Here is a 27,282-nt window from a genome sequence, read left to right as displayed (position 1 = left end):
AAAAAAAAAAGTAGAAAAGAGTTTCTACTTTAATCAACGTACCTAATACAATGACAATCTCCCATGGTCCTGAGATCATGACGTGAGCCGAAACCAAGAGTCTGGTCAACGACCCAGCTACCCAGGTGCCCCCAGAGACAAAGATTCTAAGACATGAGCTGAGCTGGGCTGAGCTGGGCTGGCTTATTGCCCTACCCAATGTTAACCTCTCCCTGATGCTTAAAATTTAATGGCCTTTAATTCTACATTTAAAGAACAGGGCTTAGAATGTATTTCCTTTGGGAAAGGGAATCCATTGACTTAATTTCACAGAGAAATATGAGCCTGATACCAGATCACAGATCTCAAAGAGGGCAAATGCCCTGAATTCTTAACATGCCTGTGATGGGCTGCACCCACTGGGGAGAACTGGGAGGTTTTACCCCACAGGGGATAAAGCAGTGCTGACGAGAAGTTTCAAAGGCAAACAGGCATCTCTTAGAGTTTTGCACCTGGTTTGCTCTTTACCAACCATAACCCAGGTCACCCCTTGGTGCCTATGAAGCCTAGCTTATTTTGTAAATCTTACAGATGTGTTTATGAACATCAGATGCTGCTAGTGTGGGACCGATCTAAAAAAGAGAAGACTTCTTGTTTTTGTTTTGAGCTTTAATTTCTGGAATTTGCAAGAGGCCCTTTCGCTTCATTCGGTAGCACAGGCTCTGGTCACTAGAGGGAGCTGCTGCATCAGTTGTCTGACAAATTGACAGCAGGCCCCTCGTTCTTGTCACAGCGACTATATCGAATATCGTTTTATACCGATTCCCTCAGAAGCATAAATTGATCATTAATCCAATCATCTCTTGCATGACTTGCAAAGTGGACTGCCCTGGCCTCAGAGTCGTAGGGATGGAAACACCCCTGTTCGCCAGGATGAGTTCTCAGGGACCTGGTTTCTCTCTGTAGCCTAGCGGATGATTGTCTCCTTGGCAACCAAGACTGTTTCCCTGCTTAGAGGGAGGGATAAACTGACAGAGGCCTCACGGGTAATTCCATCAGCAAACAGGTCAAAAGTATAACCCTGCATGCCCCCAAAATACTCATTTCCCAAAACCTCACCAGGTGCTAGATTACATAGAGTAGGAACGAGCACACGAGATTGCCACTTGGAGTGGGATCACAGGGCTGCTCTGCGCTCCAGCTAAGACCCAGATCCCGAGTATGTCAAAGCAGGAAGAAATTCACGAAACTAGGATCCCCAAAGAGTAAGGAAGGACAAGATTGAATAAAATTTCTTTGGAAAAGTGAAAATCTTTCAGTTGGCTTCTGTGAGCGATTTGTGGTCTCAAGCACATTCTAACAATCCTTCCATGGTCCATCCACAAACTTAGAAGAATGAGCCAATATTATGGCAGAGAGGGCAAGAGACTTTAAAACATTTGTGGAAAATACAAGAGGAAAAGTCTCTACCTCTCCTGGACGTCTTAAGACTTACGAATCTTAAATAAATATCAATTTATGAATCATTCCCTTGTTTCAAATTCATGTCTTATTCATTCATTCAAGAAAATTAAGTGCGTTTTATGTGCCAGGTTCTAGGGACTAGGAAGTGTGTATGGAACACTGGTTGAATATAGAATCTTTGTTGTTTTTTTTCTTTATGCTTTTTTAAATTTAACTTTTTATTTTGAGATAATTACAGATTCACATTCCGTTGTAAGAAATAAACAAATCTGGGTGGCTCAGTCAGTTAAGCGTCCAACTCCGGCTATCGGCTCAGGTCACGATCTCAGGGTCGTGAGATCCAGGCCCTCATTGCGCTCTGTGCTGGGCATGGAGCCTGCTTAAGATTCTCTCTCTCTCCCTCTGCCCCTCTCCCCCTTGCTCTCTCTTTCGTTCTCTCTCTCAAAAAGAAAGAAAGGAAAACAAATTTAATTTTGCCACTTTAAGGTATCTTATTTTCTTCTGGTTTAGAACTTAGTCTTTGGGGGTAATTACTCAGAATTTAAATGTAGTTGATTTGTTGTTTGCTTGATTTGTTCAGTTCCCCACCCCTTCTATCAATGGAATTGAGGCTGTGAGCAATTTGGTTTCTCTATAGACAGGTAGAGAATAATTACACGCTTGTACATAGGAGGTTTAGAGGAGAAATCACTACCTGACTTAAACTTGCGGTCCTGGAATGGACTTTGAAGGGCATCTGGCCCAATTCACCTTGTATTGAGAGGCCTCAATGAGCATGGGAGGGCCTTCCCTTAGCTCTTTTCTCTCACTGAGAATTCCCTTTGTTGGTGACTTTCCGTCTTCTGCTGTGCTAGCCGACCGTGACTGGCTGTAGCATCGCTGACAAAACACGCTGGATTCCGTTTTCAAGTCCCAGGGTCGCGTTTAAAGAGCGAAAAATAAAATGATGTTGTAGCAGCTGATGTTTTCAGACGGTCACTTCCACTGCTCTCCTCCTTTCTGAAAATAACAGAGATAAGTAGATTTTAAAGTCCTGTTCTTTGAACAGCCCAGTTCAGAGAATAAAGAGGCGCACCTAACTTCAGAGAATTCAACTGTCCAGACTCAGCCCATACTCCTTCCATTCAGAATGACAGACAGACAGACAGACGGAGACGGAGTTTGACGCTCTCCTCTCGCCTCATCGTCAGGAATAGTCAGGACACCAGATGAGTAACTACCTTCTCTTTATCTTCAGGAGATTCTCATCAGAGATCCTTTTCCCCCATTTCATGGGCTGCTAAAAAGTATAGAACCAAATGTGTGTGACCCACCTCACCTGAGTGTGTCTACCGATTAGCCCGAACGAGCACTTGTGTGTGTTACACAAGTCGGGTGCGTCTTAAGTGTGAGCTCACACTTGGTTTCGTTTTCTTTTCTCTATCCATATTCCTCGAGCTTGACTTCTACACCTGTTTTTAAGTTTTATTTTACATAATCCAGTATTTTTGTTACTCAGCTTACACAGAAGACCAGGATATTACTCAACTTGTTTGTTCTCAGCTGCTTCAGCCAAACATTTATTTACCTGTCTTCAAATTATTTACCCAAATTGTATCTTCAAAGCAAAATGAAGTATAGGGAAAACAAGTAAGGGGAAACAATCCTGCTCTTGAGGACTAAAAACACCTTTCATATGATAACTAGTAAATTTTGGAAACTGTGACTGCAGGTGACAACATTAAGTGCATGTTTCAGTGAGGCATTTTTACTCCGTCCATGTGGATAGAACTTCAGTTTAAAGTTGTAACAAAACTTGAGTGAAACAAGAGTAAGGTTTAATCTCTTTAAGATCAGGAAGTATGTCTTCTTTTAACATGTATTTCTGCTTTCTTCTCATGTATACTTACCCAGGTAAAACAATCACAGTAACTATTTCTAAAGTGAAATTAATGTGTTATGTATCCTACAACAACAAGAACCTTAAGAACCTAAGTAATACTCACTTGACATATGAATAGTTGCTTGAAAACTTATAGCGACTCAAAAGCAAATTCAAGGTCAGAGTTGGGAAACCCCTTTTGCTCTTGGTAAACCCCTTTTGCTCTTGGTAAACTGTAAAATAAATAGGACTCCTCCCTTTGGGTCATATACACAATTTCAAGGCTCACTCGGACATATTTGTATTAAGATAAATAAGATAATCTGGACTCTAAGTCAGAGTACCCAGCAACTCCTCTCTGTCATAATTCTTCACTTTAAAATGACAAGTTCTAGTTCATTGTAGATTCCAAGTGATTTGTTCTTTATCTCTTTTTTAAAAATCCCTATATTCCTTAGCTTTTTCCAATCCAGGAAGTGAATGGGTATTTCTTAGTGAGAGAGGTCCTGAGGAAGATTGCAGGCATTATACTATGCTTTGTGGAGAGGGTTCAGAATAGCTTATAATATATTATCATAAAAACAGATTGTCATCAATAGCGTAATTGCTGCATGAATAATCTTGGAACAAGTGAGACCTTTCAAGCTTTTTTATTGTAGGCCATCATTATGCTCACCACACAAAACAAATGCCTTCTGGGAATTTTTCTCTAGTTCATATTTCTCCGTTTTCAACATAAGATATCTAAAGGACAAAAGAAGCTGGCTGTTCTGGCTATAGGGATAACACTGTAGGTAGCCACCGGCGATTTATGCAGTACATGAATGAAAAAAGTTGCACATATGATGAAATATTGGCGAGTTGTCCTCACTACCGTCATAATATTTGTCACTGAAATTTAATAACTCCTTCTGCATATAGATGCCAAAGAGCATTTTAATAACATTAATTAAAACCCCCAGTGATATCAGATGAAAGGGATACTGTTAATGCAATTTTACATATAAGAAACAGAGTCATAGAGATTAAGAAAGTGACCTGGACAGATTTTTTAGATTATTCATAATGCCACAATATATCACTGATAAAAATGGAAATAGGCACAGCCTCCCACAACCACCACGGGACTCCGCGGGGGCCTCATAATGGAATAGAAGCCTGGTAATTAGGCTTTCTGGTTTCTACAGATGTTCTCACTCACTCTTCTGCCCTGCATTCCCTCAGCACTAATGAATTCGGGATTAATTTGCAATAGATGATTAAAAAGTAAAAAGCTTTCTTCGACTCCTTTAGGGCAGAAACCAGTTCTTTCATTTTCCCTGGATTTCTCTGGATTTCCCCGGCTCAGCTTCACGACATGTGCGTGTTAAGAAGGCTTCCTTACTTCAAGCATCCTCCTGGCCTTTGCGATGCTGATGGACACTGCAGAGCTCCAAGAAGGAAATACTAGTGGCAGATGTATGTGACCACCAAACCTCTATTTCATGGGTATGGGAGGCAGAATAACAGGCTCCGAAAGATGTCCATGTCCTAATCTGTGGAAATTTACACGGCAAAGGGAATGAAGGGAGCAGATGCAATTAAGGTTGCTACTCTACCGAGCTCAAAATACCGAGGTTAACCTGGATGATTTAGGGAGGACCGATGTAATCAAAAAGGTCCTTTTTAAAAAAAGTGGAATTGGGAGGCAGAAAAGAGTCGTTTTAAGAGTGATACAGCATGAACCCTCGTGCTCTGTTGGTGGGAATGTAAATTGGTGTAGCCGCTGGAAAGCAGGTTCTCAAAAAATTAAAAACAGAGGGGCACCTGGGTGGTTCAGTCAATTAGGCCGACTCTTGACTTCAGTTCAGGCTGTGATCTCAGGGTTGTGAGGTTGAGCCCTGCATTGGGCTCCACGTTCAGTGGGGAGTGTGTTGAGACTCTCCCCCACGCCGCCCCCTCCTCCTCCGTGCTCACGCTCTCTCTCTCAAAAAAATAAAATAACTGAAACTTTTTTAAAAATTAAAAACAGAAATACCATGTAATCCAATAATTCCACTTCTGGGCATTTACCCAAAGAAAACAAAAACATTAAATTGAAAGGATATATGCACCTCTATGTTTGTTGCAGTATTATTTACAGTAGCCAAGCAGAAGCAACGTTAAGTATCCATTGGTAGATGAATGAATAAAGAAGATGGAGATTGATCGATCAATCTGTCTATCTAGCTACACACACAGTGGAATGTCCCTCGATCATAAAACAGGATGAGATCATGCTACTTGTGACAACACGGCTGGACCTAGAGGATGTAATGCAAAGTGAATTAAGTCAGACTGACAAAGACAAATACCATATGATTTCACTTCTATGTGGAATTTGAAAAACAAATGAATAAACAAAAAGCGGAACCAGACCTATAAATACAGAGAACAAACCGGTGGTTGCCAGAGGGCAGGAGGGCTGGTGGGGGATGGTCAAAATGGGTGAAGGGGAATGGAGGGTACCAGCTTCCAGCTATGGAATGAGTAAACCATAGGAATAAAAGGCACAGCATAGGGAATATAGGCGACGACATCGTACTAGTGTTGTATGGTGACAGGTGGTAGCTACACCGTGGGGAGCACAGCCTAACACAGAGAGAAGTTGAATCACTATGGCGCTTGCCTGAAATTAATGTAACATCATATGTCAACTATACCCGAATTCAAAGAAAAAAATTTTTTAAATATTTTATTTATTCATTTGACAGAGAGAGAGCACAAGCAGTGGGAGAGGTAGATGGAGAGGGAGAAGCAGGCTTCCCGTGGAGCGGGGAGCCCAAAGCTGGGCTCGATCCCAGGACCCTGGGATCATGACCTGAGTCGAAGGCAGACGCTTAACTGACTGAGCCACCCAGGCACCCCCAAAGAAAAGTTTTTTTAAGATCGATGCAGTATGAGAAACTCTACTGGCCGTCCCGGCCTTGAAGATGAAGGAGGCAAAGCAATGCGAGCAGCCATAGAAGCTGGAAACAGGAAGGAAACGGAGTCTCCCCCAGAATCCCCAGGGGAGCACAGCCCTGCCAACACCTTGATTTTAGCCCAGATGGGCCCATTTCAGACTTTTCACCAGAACTGTAAGAGAAAATTTGTGTTGCAATAAGGCACCAAGTTTGTGGTAATTTCCTACAGTAGCTGTAGGAAACAAATCCAATGGGCCACCTAGTAACATCTTACTAACACCTCTCAGAATTACAGCTGTGTTACAGTATGGGGAGGAGATGCTATTCTGCCTGGAACAGGGGCCCACATCAGACTGGCAAACAGTAAATAGTACAGATTGAATAATTCATTTTATGGTGTGAAAAGTATCGGTACTTGGTCTTTGGGCCAGCCAATCTGTTAGCCTTTCTATCCCACTACCTGCATGTTTTTCATTTTATAATAATAATTTCCAGCAACCATTTTGAATCATGAAGTAAAAATCTGTTGACATTAAATGAGGTTGTAATAAACAGTGTGAAATAGGTTGGTGCATCTCAAAGTTTCACGTGCTTGCAAAGCATCTGGAGAACCCTCTTGAAACGCAGATCTGATCCAGTAGGTCTGGGGTGAAGGCTGGAAGTATATATTTCTAAGAGGGGCCCTGGTGATACCACTGCTAGGGATCTGCGCCCTGCACCTTAGATAGGCAAGAAAAAGAGGACAGCCCATGTCAGACGCTGCTTGAGTTCGTGCTCTGGAGTGTTTCTGTCCTCCTGTACAGGAATCAATGGCAATCCCCCTTCTGCCATCTTAAGCAGAAGATATTCAAGCAATTTTAGTTTAATACTTAGAAAACTCCGTTAGAAGCTTCTAGTTAATATAGTACATTTTTAATTTTAAAGTGAATGTATTCTCATGAGAGACAATTTGTAAAACAGAGGAAGAATTCACAGCCCTAGCACCCAAAGATATACCCTATTAACATTTTAATGTTTTTCTTTCAAAACTTCTTTCTCTGCATAGTTTCTGTTTTATTTTTCTGAAATCATGTTGCATATCTCAATTTTTTATCTAAGTTTACATACATATATATATGCACGGCGAGGCAGATTGAATTATTGGTCACGATTCCTCACTCCCCTCTAATGGAATTACACATCCGCACCTTTGCCACTCTGGTGAAAAGTGTCCAATCCTTCACCCCATTCTAATAGAAATATGCATTGCTCTTGCCAAGCTGGGAGACAGAGAGTACTTACCCACGCCTTGACTTTGAGCTTGGCCAAGTGACTTGAGTTGATCAAAAGGATATTCGTGGTCAGTATAGGTTTTATTATTTAGGGATGGCAAGGCCCACAGGTAAGGAAATAACCATAATTGGAAAGAAAGTTTGTTCTAGTCACGGATCTCAAGAGAAGGGGGCATGTCATACCACTGGCCACACAGGGATGCCCCGGCTCAGTCAGGAGGCGAAAGGCCTGACGGGAAAATGTGAACAAGAGCTCTGCTGTGGTTTCTGTGGGAAGGAGTGAGCAAGGAAGGATATGCAGGATTGGCGAGTTTGAATAATTTCAATGGGCTCTGTGGCATTGGGACTGTCCCTTAGTCGTCTGGTCCCTGGCCCTGGGGCGATTAGGCCAAGGGGATACTGGCCTAAGAGCTTGATAAAAGAGATAGTAGGGGTTAAGGCCTCTGAATTGGTTTGCATATGAAAGGTGCTCTGAAGGCTATTGTTTGCTATCTCTAGGAATCAGCTAGTTGGAATAGCAGTCCCTCCAGGGTCAACAAGACCCAAAGCTGTCAAAGCACCGAAAATTCAGAATAAAGACATGATGAACACATCATGACGCAAGCAGAGGCTTGGAATGTGCTGTCGTGGTTGGACGCGTTCTCTTGAAATGCGGTTGTCCAGGATGAGAAGTGCCGGAGAAGGACCACGAGTGGAACAGACTCCCCGCCCAAGGCCAGGAGCTGAGGCAGCAGATGCTCTGCTTCAAGCTGAGCCAGGCCCCAGCCAGTCCACAGGAGTGAGAAACTGATGTTTATTGCTGCATGCCTCTCAGAGTTTGTGGTTGGTTGTTACGTGGCATTATTGTGGCCATCGCTGAAAAGGACAGAAAGTATTAGTAGAACTGGGGTGCCGCCATAACAAATCCCAAAATATGTGCAATGGGCTTTGGGACTGGGGAGAAGGCAACAAGGAAATTGTTACCGGAGCCTGGAAAAATGTTGATCCATGTTCTATAGTAGTGACACATTTTTTTAAACTGTTACCTGCAGTAAACTGACAGACAATGGATGAGATAAAGCTGGGACAATGAGCAAGCAAGTTTCAAGGCACAGTGTGGACAGGGTAAGTGGCTCACTGCTAATTTTAAAAGGTACAATGAGATATAAGAGATGGGTTCAGGCAAAACATGGCTGGTTTACAAATAGAACTGAGAGTGAACAGACACAGCCCAGAAAGCCTAGGATTTACAGGGAGGAAAAATTACACTGCATTGAGAAGAATTCTCTCAGTTAGAATTAAAAGTGATTGTGACTCTTTGAGATACACAGATACCTCTGGATTCCACCCCCTCCCCCAACTTCCTTTAGGCAGAAAGCAGGCCGAGAAGGCTGCCCAACCCCTGGACCGGGTATATGCTCCAATGCCATCTTCAGACATGGCCAGGGAGGGAATTTTGGCAAAGAAGGACCTCCTGAAGAGTAGAAACAAGAGCCTGCGGAGAAGTCAGACGGGTCTGGAGAGCAATTCCCAGGGACCAGTAATGGGGTCTAATCCAAGAACATTCCCTGCCCCCAAGGTAGAGGACCCTGGCAACATTTGCCTACCAGGACTTCACAATTGCTATAAACTCATGACTGCTATAGGCTTCTCACTCTTCCCCTATTGGAATGGGGGTGTTCATTGTGGTCATCTTGTTCCTGTTCCATTTTTACATGTTGCGTGTGGGAGGGGACAGATAACTTGTCTTTTTGGTTGAAATGTCTCCAGACCAAGAGGAATCACATCTGGAGTTGACGTAAATAACAGCAATTCTATCTTTCTAGCCCGATGGCATCATAGAATGAGATTTGGGGGACGTTAGGATGGGAATGAGTGTATGTGGGAAGGATGTGAATAACGGTGATGGAGACCAGATTGTGGTAGATCGAATGATTGGTGCCAGGTCTTTATTCCCTCGTAGTAGAATGACGTATACACATTCTTGCCACACTCTCATGGCAGGCATGGGGTACTTTCCCACCCCTTGACTTTAGGCTTGGCCCTATGACTTACTTTGGCCAAGGAAAATTTAGCAGCCATGAAGCAAGCAGATGCTTAAAATGTGCCGTGTATATACTCCTGTGCTTTTGCTCTCTTCCACTCCAGGAGTCGGCCATGAGAAGAGCTTCCCCCGGGTAGCTTCCCCCTCAGCCTTCGGCTCCAAAATGAATACAGTGTCTCATACATGAGCCTGAAACCAAAGCCAGTTTTTCTGAAGCCAAAAGCAGAGCCCCACCCTAGCTTCCCTGCAGACATCTGCATGAGAAATAAATGCGAGTTGTTGCTCATAACCCAGATTTAGTGCCTGTTTGTTATGCAGCCTTATTGAGCAATAGCAGACTAAGACATGTATTTTTCTATGCCATTACATATTCTTTAAGAATACGTGGGTGAATAGATCAATTCCTTTGAGTAGTTTCACTTACATACCCATTCCTTGATTTTGAGACATTTAGGTTTAGCCTCAGGTGTTGGGGAAGGGTGGCAATGGGTAAAAGGGCTTCTGTTTTTTCTTCTTTTAACAACCCTATAAGAACATATTGATATGTAAATTTTTTCCATACTTTGGTTTATTTTTATAGGGTTCAAACTGGATAATAGTAACTCCATCATAAGGTTGTTGTGGGAATTAAAAGACATAAAATACATGAAGTGCCGGGCATCTTATCTGTGATATAAGGAACACTCAGTAAGTGATTGTTTTTATTATTTTTTGTTGTAGAGTCTTAGAAGTTGAAAAAAAAAATTCACAGGTCTGGACCTGAAATGTAAAGCTGTTCTCAAAAAGAGTATACATCAGTTTACGTCGGTTTACATTGCCACCTACAAACAACTGCAACTTTTTAAACCTTTGTCAATTTTAACAGGTAAGAAATAGTATCTCACAGATATTCTAATTTTTATAGCTTTTATTACAGAGGAGGTGGACATTTTTTAATGAATTTCCTAAGGTATGTGTGCTCTTCTGTGAATTACCAGCTAACATAACCGTTTCCATCTGTCATTATGAGGCTCGTCTTCCTCGGGTCTGATAGACTTCCCTGGTGCCAAAAGCCTGACTTATTTCTGGGTGGTTCGTTGTCACACACAGCTGCTGAGCACTTAAGTTTAGCTAGTGCCATGTGTTGCTAGGATAGTATTTCAGATGGACTGGGTTCAGTAAAATATATCATTAGGATTTGTTTGACCTATTTCTTTTTACTTCTTGAAATATAGCTACTAGAAAATGTGAAATTCCCTATTTCTATAGGGCAGTGCTGGTTAGACCTTTGAATGCTGCTTGCCTGAAATTGTCTATTGTCGAATCTCATCACCCTCACCCTCATATTGGGTTCTCCCGATGCTGTCTACCGCACAGTGCATCACCTGTGTGGTCTGTTGTCATTCCTACACACAGAGAGCACTGTGCTGAGTCTAAATGCCTCACGTCCAACTCTCTGCTCAATGTTATCCCTATTTTATCCCACCTCCTCCTAATTCAATTCCCTTCTCCTGTGACTAATCCCCCCTTGTCTAGGGAGGATCTATCCCTGAGTGAAATAGCAAACTTGATAGAGATTTTCAACCCTACAAGGTATTTTAAACAGATTCTATTCTTTATTATCTATATGTGCATATTCTATTTATTCTATTTCTGTCGTTTGAAACATACGATTTTGCAAAGTTCTTTTTCTCTTTTGCCATTGAAAGGTCACTAACATACAAGGCTAATAAACAATTTTCTGTGTTTTCCAAATTCCCCTGCCTCTGCCCACACTTTCCAGCACAACCCTGAATCTCAGACCACATTAGTGAAGACAACCAAAGGTTATACAGGTCCCCCCAACACCGTCTCCAATTAACCCAAATGTCACACACGTTTGCTCATAATCCCTGGACTTTTTTAGTCTAGAGGGCAGGGTAGGTATGTGTTAACATTTCTGGCTGTAGTAGGAGACTCTTGAAAAGCCATTTCTGAAGGATTCAAGAAAAAGAAATCCTTGCTAATGTAAGACAGAATTCTGAACGTATTGGAAAAGATGATCATATGTCACTTGGAAATTCAACCTCATTTTTTAGAAACATGGCTCTTTCCTGGTTGTCTAAATGTTCATGATTGTGGGGCTTTTTCACCACAGGGAAATATCTATAGCACATTTTTAATGCCAGACCAGCTTCCTCCTTGGGCTCTACCCCTACCTGGCCCACTGCTTTTTCACCTCCCCTGACATCCCCCTGGGTGCCTGGGGAATTCAAGCCAATTTGAATATGTAATCATGTGGAATAATAAGTTCAAGTGCACTCTCTGGGGAGTTCTCTGGCTTCTACCCAGTTCCCTGGGACTAGTTTTCTAAGTGTCTTTGAGAGATGCTGAGAACACCATGCTGGCTGTTAACCTTTTAACAGCTTAGTCATTTTCTGCTCGCACTGGCTAGAAGCCCAGCTCCAAAGAATGTACAGGAAGTGGGCAAGGGAAGTTTCTTCCCTTCTAAGATTCACTAGGGCACACTTTCCACAGCCTGAGGGAGAGAGTTGGGCAGGCTTTGAATCAGTGTATTTTTTAAAGCATTCATTATTCCGACAATGGAGTTCCACAAAACCAGCATTTATTCCTTTTATGTAAGTCACATAGAGATTTCCCCAAAACATATTATAATACCAGGAAGTAAATAACCATTGCCTTGTTTTATGAATATGAGAAATTTCTGTGAAGATGCCTAAATATTTTGATTAATTTAAAACTAGATGAGCTGATGTGTAGGTATTTACAACATCAAAGTACTTCTCTGATTGAATCAATTGCTAAAATGTAAAATCTCAGAAGATAGGGCATTCATCTTAAATAGCGATTTAGAAATGGTTGCCTTGGTATTCCAGAATCTGATTTAAACACCAGGGTGATCAGTTTGGAGAGAAGGACCTCCCTCTGGATTTAGTAGTCAGACCAAAGTACAGATGCACCTGCTACACCTCTCGAATATACGATGATAATGAACAATATCAGTAAATGTCTGAATGGCACTCGCCATTCTTTCCTCTACGTAGTCTCACCTATATGGTCCATTTAACCTTCAAAGCACATTCCTGAGAGACGGATATTATTCGTCTTAATTGTGGATGCTGTTGCAGTTGAGACTTTCTTCTCGTTGCTGCTAATGGTGTAAGAATAACCATCTTTCTTGAACTCCGGCATAGCCGCTCAGGTCAGAGCTTCTGCAGATGGAGCGGGCACTATTTTTAGATGGGGCTCCACAACGGAGTTGTGATGCAAGTGTCACATGTGCGTGCCTTTTTGACTCGCAGCCGAGTTCTGTTTCACACTCTTCCCCTTCTCCAAACTCCTGGCGCAATGACACAGAGGGCATTTGGGACACCCTGTGCTGGGATGATGCACACACCACATCTCCACAGTGTGGCTGTAAGCCCCCGGAGGCTTATGACATGTGAGACCTTATTGTGGGGCCCTGAGCAACCTGCATCAATAAATGTTCATCGATAATGGGCTTCCATCAAATTTCCGAGGCCACCATGTTGCATCACAGTCCTGACCCCAGGGCAGGACCTTGAGGGTCACCGAGGACGGAGAGAGACGTCCTGTCAAGCCACAGTCCAAGGAGAAATTGGAATTGAAGAATGGCTGGGCCTCCCTGTCATGGCTAGAGGTTTCCAGAGAGGAGACAGAGTCCACACTGAGGTGTCAGAGAAGTTTTTGGTTTGGGTGACTAATATTTCTTAAGATTCTTGCCAAGGACTCTCACATCTAGAGCGCTTTCTCTCAGGGTCTGACCCCCTGCTGCTCTCTTCCTCAACCACTACCCACGGCTTCTCCTGTCCTTTCTGGCCTCGCCTATCAGCAGCAGAATTATAGATTCTTCAATTTGGAAGGACGCTTTCATGCAAATAGCTAAGACCCTATCCAGTTTGGGTTTTTGTTTGTTTGTTTGTTTTATTTTGCTGCTGCAAGAATATAGAATTTAATGTGGTGATATGGTCACTTTCGCACATCTTTCTCCAGCTATTTCCCCTTTTCCAAGCCTGTGGGCAACCCTGAGCTCGTTGCCTCAGGGAAGGGATGCAGCTGGTCAGAAAGCAGAAATAACCAATGGGCACTTTTTGTCTCTGCATCTGGGGGTGGGGGGTTGGAACCTAGAGTTTTGGAGATGACATGAAGACAACATGTGTGGGAGAAGCAGGGATCAAAGGGACATCATTTCTTCCACTCCCTGCCTAGAATAGGCTATTCTGTGGGCTGAGGGAGGAGGCAATGAGAGCAGAGAGAGTGACAGGTCCAGGAGCCACATGCCCTTCTTTCTAGGCAGTGCCCTGGGGAGGCAGCAATACCCCCGCTGATCCATCACTTAAAGTTTCCCTGCGTTTAAGTGATGCAGTCACACATCTGTGCGAGGCCCCCACCCTAAAGGGCCATGATGCAGGCCAAATGCTGTCGCAGGGTAAGCCAACATGAGCAGGTGGCTGAGGCCCAGGAGGTTTCCCGCTCCCCCAATTTACTGGCCAAGGCACATGTAAATCCTTCTAGGGCCTTTGTCTCTGCTCCCCCAGAAAGAGGGTGAAACCAAAAATTACCTGAGCTTGTTACTCTTAGCCTGACAGTAGGAGGATTGAGCATAGAGTTGAGTTACAAAAATTGTTTTTCTGGATTAACTGAGTCTGTGGACCAAGACTCATCTATCTATTGTATATATAAAACATCTATAACTATATAATAAATAGTCAGAATGTTATCTGTATTATTAATAATATTATATCAGTGAATTTGAAGTCAGCTACAAAATCTGAAAGGTAATTTTTCACGCGTAAGGGACTGCCAATTGACCTTCATGTGGTTCCTATGTCCAGATAGAAAAGTGTTGATTTAGTTTATTGCTCTTTCAAAATCCACTCTTAAAAAAAGAAAAATGTTATCTAAAGATTTTTTGTCACTTTAGGGGGAAGAGAGGGCGGAGCGGTCCTTGTCTCTGTTTCACTCAGCCCTCTGCTGATTCCTTGGAGAAGCAGAGGAACGCATGTACATTTCTGTTAGACTTTTCACTCTGCTAGATTTGACCATTCGTTCCAACTATGCAACTTTTGAGTCCCAGTTATGTTAACCAAGATTCTGGCTGCCCACTTCATATCACAGTATCACCTCATCTAAAAAAAATTTTTTTTGAGAGAGAGAGAAAGAGCACACGTGCATGAGTGGGGGTGGGAGTTGTGGGGCAGAAGGCAGGAACGAGAGAGAGAATCTTAAGCAGACTCCATGCTCAGCATGGAGCCCACCGTGGGGCTGGATCTCACGACCCTGAGATCATGACCTGAGCCAAAATCAAGAGTCCGACGCTTAACAGACTGAGCCACCCATGCGCCCCACCTCATCTAAAATTTAATCAACACATGAATCTACTTCTTCAACAGCTTCTTTCCCCTCCTCCTTATTCTTCCATTTCACCATTTTTGCAGACCCTCATCCTTAGACCATTCAGCCCATCTTCCTCTTCCTCGGCTTCACCCCAAGGTGAGAGTGTCATTCTCCTACAGCTGAGGACTGCTGGACAAAACTCACACATCAGTGTTGATTGACGTCACAATAGGTGCATGTGTGTCAATCCCCTGAGCCCTCCTGAGAAACAGGAGCATCTTTCCTCCCCTCCGCCAAGGTAACACCACTCTCTTCGGTTCTCCTCTAGCCTCCCTGACCTTTGTCTCTTGGTCCTCATTGTCAGCCCTTTTCTTCTTTCCTTAAATAGTAGTGCTACCTTTGTTCTAGCCTCAGCTCTCTTCTCACGCCCCTCTGAGATACCCAGGCCCTGTGAAAACTATAACAACCATGTGAGCTGATGATCCCCAGATCAGCATGAATGGGGTAAACTGAGAAATACAGATTACACAGAGTTGAATAAGTCTTCAGGATGTTGAATTGAAATGGACCGGGGTTATCGTCAAACTTCACTAAATCTGAAGGCCCAAGGACCCAAGAAATAGGAACAGAAAGGGGGCAGAAAGACCTGTCCCTTCACTCTTGATGTTCTCCAGTGAGACTGGAGAATCAGTCCTTAATGAGATGACGTTCTACCCAAGGCGACCTGATGATGGCTGGCTATTTAGTGAGAAATGTTGGAATATTATCCGGACAAAGAATAGGACTTCCCATTTTCATAGGAGAATTGAGGACTTCATACCTTCTCTCTTTGTGGGCCACCTTTTACTATAAATCTAAGTGGAGCTGCCCCTGGCTTAGTAGGGACAGGAATGAAGTTGCTGACAGCTACAACGTCCAATTACTCCATGGTACAAAAACAAAATGGGAGCAAGATGTCCACCACTACTGTATTTTCCAGGATTATTAAAATAAACTGACTTGATATTTAAAACTGATGTTGAAAAAGCATTATCTCTATATTAGATGTAGAAACTATATAATAATGAAACAATCTGTAGGCAAAATATACCCCCTCTCTGGATACCATTCCCTAAATAGGGCTTTCTTGATTAATACTGAGTACATTATAGACAGTACCCATAGCAGTATATGGATTTGAATATTGCTGTTATATTCCAAATAATTGATAAAATACAAACTTGAATTAATGTTACTTCATGTTATTTATTTTTCTGCTCAACAGAGGTGAGTTTGTGTGAAGCTGGACTGTTCTATAAGACAGAAGCAGAAATTTCTTTCTTGCAGGATTATGGAGAAGAAAATTATGCAAAGAAATATAACTTAAATCTGAAAGAGACACGTCTAATATTTATCAAACATATCTACCTAGACTAAAATATTTAACCCTCTCAAAGTCATCTGAGGCATAGGCAGTGTTAAGACTATTGCATCAATGCAGAAACTGAGACTTAGGAACATAAGTAGCTAACTGAGTTTCACACACCCAGTGAGTGGCAGAGGCAAGGTGCAAACCCAGGTACATCTTATGTGGATATCTGATTCCAAACTCTGCACTCCTTCCTAGGGCATCCCATTTACCATCTAAGCCATTTTACAGGTTATAGAACCAATAATTCATTTCTTCTCTCTCCTGACGGATAAGAAACCTACAGCTCAGAGTAATGAGTGTCTTCCCAAAGTTCCATGATTATTTAATGCCACAGAATTCAAACCCACTTTTTCACAATGGATTTGCCACTAGGACACAGATAACGTGAAAACCACCCTTAAATCTAAGCCAAAATGGGAAAGGAGAAGATTCATATTAATATCATTGTCCCTGGACACATGGATTAGGGCAAGTCCACCACCACCTGATCTACAAATGTGCTGGGATCGACAAGAGAACCACAGAAAAATTTGAGCCGGAAGCTGCTGAGGTGGGAAAGGGCTCCTTTCAGTATGCCTGGGTCTTGGATACACTGAAAGCTGAACATGAACATGGTTATCACCATTGATATATCCCTGTAGAAATTCCAGACCAGCAAGTAGTACGCAACCATCACTGATGCACTGGGACATAGACTTTACCAAAACATGATTACAGGCACATCTCCCACCGACTGTGCTTCTTGATTGTTGCTGCTGGTGTTGCTGAAACAGACATCTCCAAGAATGGGCAGACCTGGGAGCGTGCCCTTCTGGCTTACACACTGGGTGTGAAACGACTCATTGTTGGTGGTAACAAAGTAGATCCCACAGAGCCACCCTCCAGCCAGAAGAGGGACAAGGAAATCATGAAGGAAGTCAGCACCTGCACTAAGAAATTGGCTACAACACTGACACAGCAGCATTTGTGTCCATTTCTGTATGGAATGGCCACCACATGCCGGAGCCAAGTGCAGACATGCTTTGATTCAAGGGCTAGAAAACCACCCATAAAGATGGCAATGCCGCTGAAGCCATACTTCTTGAAGTTGTAGATTGCATCCTGCCACCAACTTGTCCAACTGACAAGCCCTCGCATCTATCTGCCCCTCCAGGACATCTACAAATTCATGGTATTGGTACTGTCCCTGTAGAGTCTGGTGTTCTCAAACCACGCCTGATGGCCCCCTCTGTTCTAATCAACATTACAACTAGAGCAAACTCTGTTGAAATGCTCTTTGAATGAAACTCTTCCTGGAGACAATGTGGGCCTTAATGTCAAGAACATGTCTGTCCAAAAAAAAAAAAAGAACATGTCTGTCCAAGATTTGTCATGGCACTGCAGCTGGTGAAAGCAAAAAGACCCACCATTGGAAGCAGCTGGCTTCACAGCTCAGGTGATCATCTCCAACCGTCCAGGCCAAATCACTGCTGGCTATGCACCTTGCTGGATTGTCCCATGATCTCTCCTGTTGCTTGCAGGTTTGTTGAGCTGAAAGAGAAGACTAATTGTCATTCTGGGAAGAAGCTGGAAGATGGCCCCAAGTTCTTGAAATCTGGTGTTGCTGCCATTGTTGATATGGTTCCTGGCAAGCCCATGCATGTTGAGAGCTTCTCTGACTATCCTCTGCATCATTTTGCTCTTCGTGGCATAACACAGATGGTTGCTGTGGGTGTCATTAAAGCAGTGGACAAGAAGGCAGCTGGAGCTGGCAAGGTCACCAAGTCTGAAGTTCAGAAGGCTAAACGGGTATTATCCCTAATACCACCACCTCAGTGGTAATCGGTCATGGAAGAACATCCCAGAACTGACCATTTAAGTTTAATAATAAAAGAGTGGTTCCTGATAGTGCCTTGTAAAGCCATCAGAAGGTAAGGAAAGTGTTTTATGGACCATTTGGGGGGTGCGTGTGTGTGTGTGTGTGGCAGTTTTAACTTACTAGTTTTTAAAATCAGTACTTTTTAATGGAAACAACTTCATCAAAAATCTGTCACAGAATTTTGAGTCCCATGGAAGCAAAGTTTAATGAGAAAACTGTATCTTCTTTTGGTCAACACTATAAATCCCTATAGTACTACTTAGGAAGAAGCCTTAAATAAGACTTGTCCATAATCTATTTCTGTTGTTCCATCTTCTGAAACTTCAAAATTTGATAATTCTGGGTTAACATTTTTTTGGGGGGTGGAAATTGTTTTTTTTTCCCAATTGTCTGAAAGGAAGAATCATCTGTTTTTTAAGGACATGGTGAAAAGGTCTGTGGTGGCAACACTTTACAGGTTAGGACAGAGAAGCAAAGATTATCTTTGTTTACAGATAAGCTTGTTATAAGAAGGCCAAATTCTACAGTACTAAAGTCCACGTGTTCCATATAAAATTGTATGTAGCTACAACAATATGGAGTACATAGGTTGGTATAATCTCAAATTTTAGCTTCCCACTTATTGGAACATAAATTCTCACATCTACAAATACTGAAGTAGTCCAAAGAACCTAAAGTGGGAAAAAATTAAAAATAAATAAATTTTCAAAAAAGATCCCATAGTGGGAAAGTTAAATCATATTGGAGACTATCCTGCTAGGGTTCATTGTATCTAGATTCTAGAGGGGGAAAGCTACTGGAAGTTGAAAAAAAAAAAAAAAAAACAGAGAGAATTCAAACCCAGAACTTCAAATTCCCTTTCTAGGACTCTCACCATCATGCACGTGACTGTAGTGTTCTGTGAAGTCAGTCTAGCATGGATCATAGTTTAATGTCCTCTATAACTTTTGTCCAGCATTTACTACTTAATCTAGATGACATCCCAAAGTCATCCTGTCTCTTAAAATCTAGGCAAGACTGCTTGTGGTCTCCAACAGACTTCGTGTTGAGAGCAGGGTGCCTCTCCAAGATTTCCGTGTATCCCTGGGGGGCCTGTGTTCTCATGACCACCTCTTGATTCCACTGACTTTTTCTTCTCCACTTGGCATCTTTTGCAACTTTTTCTTTTTTGCCACCTGGGTTCTTGAGGTACCTTCCTTAGTATTACACACAAACAACAAATTTTCACACAAAGACTTTGTGTAGCAGGTTTTGCAGAAAGTTCAGAGAAATTAAGAAACAGATAGGGTTGACTTGCTGACCAGGAAGCAATCAGGATTGAGTAATAGTCACCCTGTTCTATGAAGTCTTTTGGCTGATTTCCCGTGTTGCTCAGACGATCTCTCTCCTTTCTGTTCCCTCCCTCCCACCACCACCAACTATTTTTTGAACACAAAGTAATTCTACCCTCCATTTGTTCTGCCCAGACTTCTCAATCCTACTGTAGACCTATTTTTTCCATACTCAAGTGCTCCAAGGAGCTTTCTTTATTTGAAGACCATTTATTCCCAAAAGGAATTCTGTCAACTATTAAGAAAACAATAGGATTTTTTTTTAAACACCCACCAACGCTACCACATGTTCTGAGGAATACACGGGAAAAAATCTCTCAAAGAGTAGCCAATATATAATAGGAAATAAAAGCACATTACTCAAAGTTCTCTCGGGCCTCGCCACCTTGTGAGAACAGAGACCACACACACGACGTGTAACAGTTCAGTCTCTACAACATGCTCAGCCTTCCCCCAGGAACCCCTGGCCTCGTGTCCTGACAGACAGGAAGAAGGCCAATACCGCAGAAATTTGGCCAGTACAACTATGAAAATAATCTGACTTACCACCCGAGTGGAAGGGTACCTGGTGGCAAAGAAGGGACAGTTACTAGGATGACCACAGGCAAAATGTGGCCCCTGAGGTTTCAGTCAGCTTGTTAGGTTCTGAGCTTGAGTCACCAGGGTTCAATGGTAACAGCTAACTGTCTTCTTGTTTCATCTATTTTTGCTTTACTCCCCGCCTACCCCCAAAAATCTAGGGTTCTCTGGGGTTTCCATTTCTGACCAAATGGAAAGTGTTAACACTCAGAATGCAACTGACAGTGGAAATCCATGTACCTTCATGTGAGTATGTCTCTGCTACGAGCAATGAGAAAAATAGTCAAGTCAGGGCAAGATCAGTTGTGCCCAAGTTTTATTTTTTTATTTTTATTTTTTTTAAAGATTTTATTTATTTATTTGACAGAGAGAGACACAGCGAGAGAGGGAACACAGCAGGGGGAGTGGGAGAGAGAGAAGCAGGCTTCCCGCAGAGCAGGGAGCCCGATGCGGGGCTCGATCCCAGGACCCTGGGATCATGACCTGAGCCGAAGGCAGATGCTTAACGACTGAGCCACCCAGGCGCCCCTGTGCCCAAGTTTTAAATAATGCTGCTACCCACCCCACCCCCCCAGTCTTCCATTCCTTTATCTGCAGCCTCCAATCCAAAGAGCTCAGGACTCAAAAAGGTTTTATTCATATAGTTTCTAGCAGTGTCATTTAGTGGCAAAGCCTGACCTGCACAGATGTGAGTCTCCTCATGGTCTTTCTTCAGCCCACCTCCTCCTGGGAGGTGTCAGGTATTTCCTGTGCAAACATGAGAATGCTTGGTTACAGGGTGTTCCTCCAACCTCACCAAGGAAGGGCCCCTAAAATATGGAATGTAGAACATGCCTTTCCAAAGTCTGAGATGTTCTGAATTCCAAAACACTTCTGGCGCTGAGGGTTTCAGAGGAAGTGTTGTGTGTCTTTATTGGCATCTGCTAGAGGAAACAGAGCCGTCATGGCCGGTGGGGGAGGCGAAGATGGTTCCAGCGGTCATATTTTCAGAAAGCCTCGTCAGAACATGTGGTCTGTCAAACGGAGAGAAGACTTAGATCTGGGACTGTGTTGTAGACACGTGGAGTCATGTGGAAGTGGTAGCAAGTGAGAATATCTGGGACACTCTGCTGAGTCCTTCAGCCAAAGCCAGGCTGCCTGTCGGGGCCTGCGGTCCAGCCACTCACCACCACTGACAACACACTTGTGGATGAGGGCAGTGCAAGAAGGTCACAGATGTTCTAGTGGATGCACCTCCTTTTATTTTAAGAAATAGGATCACAGAATTATTTTTTTCATTGTTCATTTAATTTTCAGAAAAGAGATTATTTTATTTTATTTTTTTAAAGATTTTATTTATTTATTTGACAGAGAGAGATAGAGCACAAGCAGGGAGAGCACAGAGGGAGAGGGGGAAACAGGCTCCCTGAGCAGGGAGCCCAACATGGGGCTTGATCCCAGGACCCTGGGATCATGACCTGAGCCGAAGGCAGACACCCAACTGACTGAGCCACCCAGACGCCTGAAAAGGGATTACTTTAAAAGGAAAAAAGAGGGGTGCCTGGGTGATTCAGTTGGTTGATCAGCCAACTCTTGATTTCAGCTCAGCGTCCTGGGACGGGCCCCTCATGGGCTCCATGCTTAGTGGGAAGTCTGCTTGAGATTCTCTCTCTCTCTTTCCCTCTGCATCCCCCCCCATGTTCTCTCTCTCTCTTTCTCTCTCTGTCTCTGTCTCTATCTCCCTCTCTCTGAAATAAATAAATAAATAAAAGGAAAAAGACCAGAGGTGAGTTAACTAAAGTGGTTCTCAAACTTGGCAACACATCGGAATCACTTGGAAAGACTTTGAAACTACTGATTCAAAAACCCAACCCAGCCCCACTGAAGAAGGAGCCTCTGCAGTGGTCCCAAGGCACCTAGAGTTTTCGGAGTGCCCCAGGTAATTTTGATGTGTAGACAAGGTTGAGAACTACTCTCTTTAAGAAATTATTTTTTAATCTTTAAAGAGGGAGAAAGAAAAAGTCCTTTTCCCTATTTCTGTATAAGGAATGAAAGTGCCTCAGATCCAGAAAAGCCCAAACAGGGTGATGAGCATGCTCTGCAGTTCTTGTTTTAATCACATGTGCTAACCACACAAAGGAAGTTTCATTTCTGCGAAAACTATTGGTTTCTCTTTTATGCTTATTGTTTGCCGTCCTAGACACATAAAACACTTCTCAGCCAATGATTTCATCTTTCCCATTGCTGAGGGCCTGGATGCACCCTGAGTTTATAGACCATCAAGGATGATGGGAATATCTGTTCTACGTCAGAGAGAAAACCAACTTCCCACATACTCTCCGATGTGCTGGGTGGAATGTAGCAGAATCGGTGCCTTGATGGGGAGCCAACTTCTTTCTCTTTCCTCTGCTGGAGCATCTACATAGTGAAGTTTACGTTCCTTATCTGTATGCTCACATAATTTGGTTCTCTCTCTCTTCTTTTTTTCGGAGCCACCTCAAAATGAAGACAGTATCGCAAGCTAGTCCCTCTCTTATCTTCCATAAAATATGGCTCCACAGATGCTTTCTCTTTGATCCATGTTTATCACCATGAGTGTTCGGTGTCTTTGTGGTATCTGATGGTTCTCTTCATCTGCCGCCTGGGGGGAATGACCTGCCAAACTGAACCCATGATCTTCATGCATTGTCCAATCAGACATACCTTCTAAATCATCATTTTTCTCTCTCCCTTTGGATTTTCTTCTCCTGGCTCCCCCTGTAAGGTCTCCTCCTCAGAGAGGCTGCCTTGATTCCCAGTGTACACTGGGTTCCATGTTTCTCAGAACATCATGTGCTCCTCTTTGATAGCACACATCACAATGTAATTAAATGTTTATTTAATGTCTATTTTCCAACCAAATATGAGGTATTTGAAGTCAGGAAACAAGTCTGTTGTTTTGTTGTTGTTGTTTCTGGTTTGGCTTAGGTTTTGCTTTTCTTTTTTCGCCAAAGTAGTGTCTAATGCTAACACAGAGTGGATGATAAATACGTATTCATTGAATTGATGAATTACATACTCCAAAGACTCAAGTAAGCTGGGGCCATTGGATATGTTCATGCGAAGGTCACCATAGACTTTCTGAAAAGGTGTCAGTGAAAGCAGACATAACTGGAAATCAGAAAGCAATAGAACTGAAAAACTGGGAGCCCAGGGAAATGAAGCATGCAGGACATGCAATTATCATGGTAAAAGCAAAAGCACTCCAACTGCAAGTTTCAATCAATGAATCACAGCTAACATGAGCATTTATTTCAGAGTTGCACATACTATATTTGTATCATTGTGATTCAGAACGAATACCTTGATGAGGCTTGATTTGCTATAGCAAATCTTCATTGCAGTTTGTTTTGTTGGCATTTATTTAAATGTCAGTAAAACTCTCTCCCACAGATATTAAATTTTATAGTTAATCATTCATGAAGTCTTCTTTAATCAACTTTTCCTTAAGTATTTCAGATTCTTGTCAGGCTCATTCATTTCCCCTGTGAAGATCGAAGAATTGGTTTTAGGTGATAAATTGACTGTGTTCTCCCAGGGCACATTTTTCTTAAGCTTTTGGAAACATTAATCTACATTAATCTGAGTTATTCAGTGGGTCCCAAGCCACAGTAAGCACAGTATAAAGAGCAGCATCTGTCAACCCCAATGCAAATGGTGTCAGGCATGCTCAGGTTCCTTGCATTTTTATGACAAAATGCATTGATCTATACTCTTCAGTGAGTCATTCAGCCAACATTTGTGTGAAGGCCAGCCACCAGTCACATCTGGGAATAAGATGATAGATAACACCATATGATATGATATATATAACACTGTGCCTGCCTTCGTGGAGTTTATAGTTCAAGCGAGGAGAGAGACATGAAAGCAAATAGGAGCGGTAATGAGTTATAGCAGCTGTCATGGAAGCAAGTGTAATTCATGGAGATAAGGTTGGAGTTTGGGATGACGGGGGATCAGAACGGCTTTCTGATTTGAGCTGCATCTTAAAAACTGAGTAAATAAGGGGATTGGAGTGGGAAGAGTAAAGGGGAGAAAGGGTGGTGCAAACACAATGAAGACATGGATCAAAGACCCACAGGCTTGAAACAGCATGGCGTCTTGGACATGCTAGTCATTAGGCATCTTGTAGGTCGCTAGGAGGATCCAGTGAAAAATGAAATAGGAGAGACACACAGAGACTGGATCATGGAGGGTCTCTGGGCTGTGCTAAGCAATTTGGATTATATTCTCTTGGTAATGTACAGCCTCTGGAGTGTTTTAAGGAAGGAGTAGCTTGGTGAGATAAATATTTTAGAGAGTTCACTCTGGCAGTTGTTCAGAGATTGAATTAGAAAATTTGGGCCCTAGAGACATTTTATTCATTTATTCAAACATTTCTAAAGCATCTTTTAATTGCCAGATACTGTCCTAAGTTCTATGAATACAGCAATGAACCAAAGAGACAAGGTGTCTGTTCTCACAGAGCTTTCTAGCAGAGACATATAGACAATAACCAGAGAAGTGAACAGATAAACAAGAAAAATGGAAGATATTGTCAAGCGCTGTGCAAATATGAAAACAGGCTGATGTGAGAGAGAGCATCCAATGGCTATTTTAAATTGCATGGCTATGGGCGCCTGGGTGGCTCAGTTGGTTAAGCGACTGCCTTCGGCTCAGGTCATGATCCTGGAGTCCCTGGATCGAGTCCCGCATCGGGCTCCCTGCTTGGCAGGAAGTCTGCTTCTCCCTCTCCCGTTCCCCCCTCTTGTGCTCTCTCTCTCTCTCACTCTCTCTCTCAAATAAATAAATAAATAAAAATCTTTAAATTGCATGGCTATGAAAGACCTCTCCGAGCACAATCTGAATGACAAGGGAAACGGTGACTCTGTAATTGGAGGAAGGACCTTCCAGGCAAAGGATACAGGGGTTACAAAATCCTTAAGACAGAAAAGCTTAGCCAGCTCAAGAAATGGAAAGTAGGCCGCTGTGCCTAGAGAATAGCAGCAAGGAGATGAGCTAGGAGATGAGGTTGACGAGGTCAACCCAAATAGAATTCGAAGGCTGTGTGACCCAGACATGGGACAATGTGTTTGAATTTTATTTTAAAGATTTTATTTATTTATTTGACAGAGAGAGACACAGCGAGAGAGGGAACACAAGCAGGGGGAGTGGGAGAGAGAGAAGCAGGCTTCCTGCTGAGCAGAGAGCCCAATGCGGGGCTCGATCCCAGGACCCCCGGACCATGACCTGAGCTGAAGGCAGACCCTTAACGACTGAGCCACCCAGGCGCCCCTGAATTTTATTTTAAAGGCCATAGGAAGCCACCTATATAAGTCACTGCCTGGTTTTAGGGAGGCAAGTGATATGTCCAGGTGTATATTTTTAGGTGATCCCTGGCTGCTTTGTGGAAGGTGGACAGGAATAAAGCCAAGAACAGTCAGAAAGTGATTATAGTAGTCCTTGTGGGAGACATTCGGGTGGACTAGGGTATTGCCAGTGGAGACGAAAAGAAGTAGATGGAATTGGGGTACGTTTGTGTGGGGAGGTAAGAAGGACGGGAGGTGGGTTAAATGTGGGGAACGAGAGACAAAGTGGAATCAAAGAACACACTGAATGTATAGCATGTGCAATGGGTGGACGGTGACAGTGTTTACTGAAAAAGCAGATCTGAGAGGAGAAAATGGGAGTTTCCATTGGACCATGTGAAATCTCCACTATTGCATCCAAGTGGAGGTGACAAGTTGGCCAAAGGGTGTTCATGTCTGGAGCTCCAAGGAGAAGTCAGAGCTGTAGCTAGAGTCACCCCCATACAGTGTGGCTACAGCCCCAAGACCGGGTGGAAGGGAGACCGTGTCCCTGGGGGAGAGGAGGGTGCCCAAGAACCAGCTTGGGATGCTGAGCAGTTATGAATATGGATTTAAAAAGATACTGTGGAATCCTAGAAACCAAGAGAAGAACAAATGGCTTTAGAATATGATTAGAAGTAAAAAGTACCATACCATTATAAGATGCAGACTTTCTTTTGCAGCGACCTGGCTTGTCTGGGTCTCTCTTGACCATCTCTGAAACCTTAAGTCCATCAGAGTGTCCAGCACAGTGTAGTCATTAAATAAATCTTGCTAAGCCTAAAGCTCAGGCAAGAGGCCTGGGTTGGAGATTTATACAGGCATGGGAAACTTCAACTTGAAGTCATGGGGGTGGGTGACTGAGGTTGTGGGAGATGGAGATTCCTGCAGAATGAGATCAAAGCCAAGGGCAGACAGAACCCAGAAAATAGCAGCATGTACACAGTGTTTAGCAATGGAACATGTAGCAACATTTAGCATGGAAACCAGCAGGAACGCTCAGCCCACAGGAGTGAAGCCAGGAGGGCAGGGCATTATCAGCGGGGAGCAGAGTGAAATGTTACGGAGAAACAGTCTGCCAGCAGATGCAGAGAATGGGAGAGTAGATGAGGGAATCTTGGCTGTAGTGGGTGAAGAAGAGGTAAGAGATCAGGAAAGTTAAGTTTGGCTGTTCTTTCAGGAAATGGGGAGTTATCCTTTAATGAGAATAGAGTTTCAGTTTAGCAAGATGAAAAGGGTTCTGGAGATGGATTGTGCAATAATGTGAATGTACTTAACACTACTGAGCTGTACCACTTAAAATGTTAAAGATGGTAAATTTTATGTTATGTGTATTTTGCCACAATTTAAAAAACACTTTTTAATGCAGGTGGACAACAAAGGTAGAACAAGATTGATGGAAAGGGACCACCTTGTTTGGAAGCTGGAGCAAAGGGAGTGAAGCAGATGCTGAAGAGGGTAAGTTTGTAAGCACCAATGCAGGAAAGAGAGTACATTAACCTCCCTTTTCTCACTGAAGTATGAGGTGAGGTCATCGGTGAGGACAGGAGGCTGGACAGGGGTCACTCCAATGTCCGTTATCCACGATATTTGAGAGAGACAGCATCGCGAATTGAGTTCACATGTTTTCCCTCTCCTCTCCTGCTGGACATTCCCCCCCAAGTATATAACGTGCTCTTTTTTTTTTTTTCTTTTTTTTTATTCTTATGTTAATCCCCATACATTACATCATTAGTTCTAGATGAAGTGTTCCATGATTCATTGTTTGTGCATAACACCCAGTGCTCCATGCAGAACGTGCCCTCCTCAATACCCACCACCAGGCCAACCCATCCTCCCACCCCCCTCCCCTCTAGAACCCCCAGCCTGTTTTTCAGAGTCAATCGTCTCTCATGGTTC

The 27,282-nt window shown here is 43.0% G+C and overlaps 1 long non-coding RNA gene and 2 pseudogenes across 1 annotated transcript in view; all 3 read left to right on the top strand.

The window, feature by feature from the left end:
* The window catches only part of LOC145716081 (uncharacterized), a 67,388-nt gene extending 57,048 nt beyond the window's left edge, over nucleotides 1–10,340 (top strand). Inside the window, exons 2-3 of the long non-coding RNA XR_014138407.1 lie at nucleotides 4,598–4,762; nucleotides 10,243–10,340. This is a non-coding gene — a long non-coding RNA (uncharacterized LOC145716081). The remainder of the gene's footprint in view (nucleotides 1–4,597; nucleotides 4,763–10,242) is intronic.
* Nucleotides 10,341–16,128: 5,788 nt separating this feature from the next.
* LOC145716079 (putative elongation factor 1-alpha-like 3 pseudogene) lies at nucleotides 16,129–18,141 on the top strand (annotated as a pseudogene).
* An 8,197-nt stretch (nucleotides 18,142–26,338) lies between these two features.
* LOC145716030 (mitochondrial inner membrane protease subunit 1 pseudogene) overlaps nucleotides 26,339–27,282 on the top strand; it is an 11,934-nt pseudogene continuing 10,990 nt past the window's right edge.

Source organism: Leptonychotes weddellii, chromosome 11 (genome assembly GCF_054177405.1).
Source record: "Leptonychotes weddellii isolate Sample4059 chromosome 11, ASM5417740v2, whole genome shotgun sequence".
Taxonomy (NCBI): Eukaryota; Metazoa; Chordata; class Mammalia; order Carnivora; family Phocidae; genus Leptonychotes; species Leptonychotes weddellii.
This window is presented reverse-complemented; position numbering and strand designations above follow the sequence as displayed.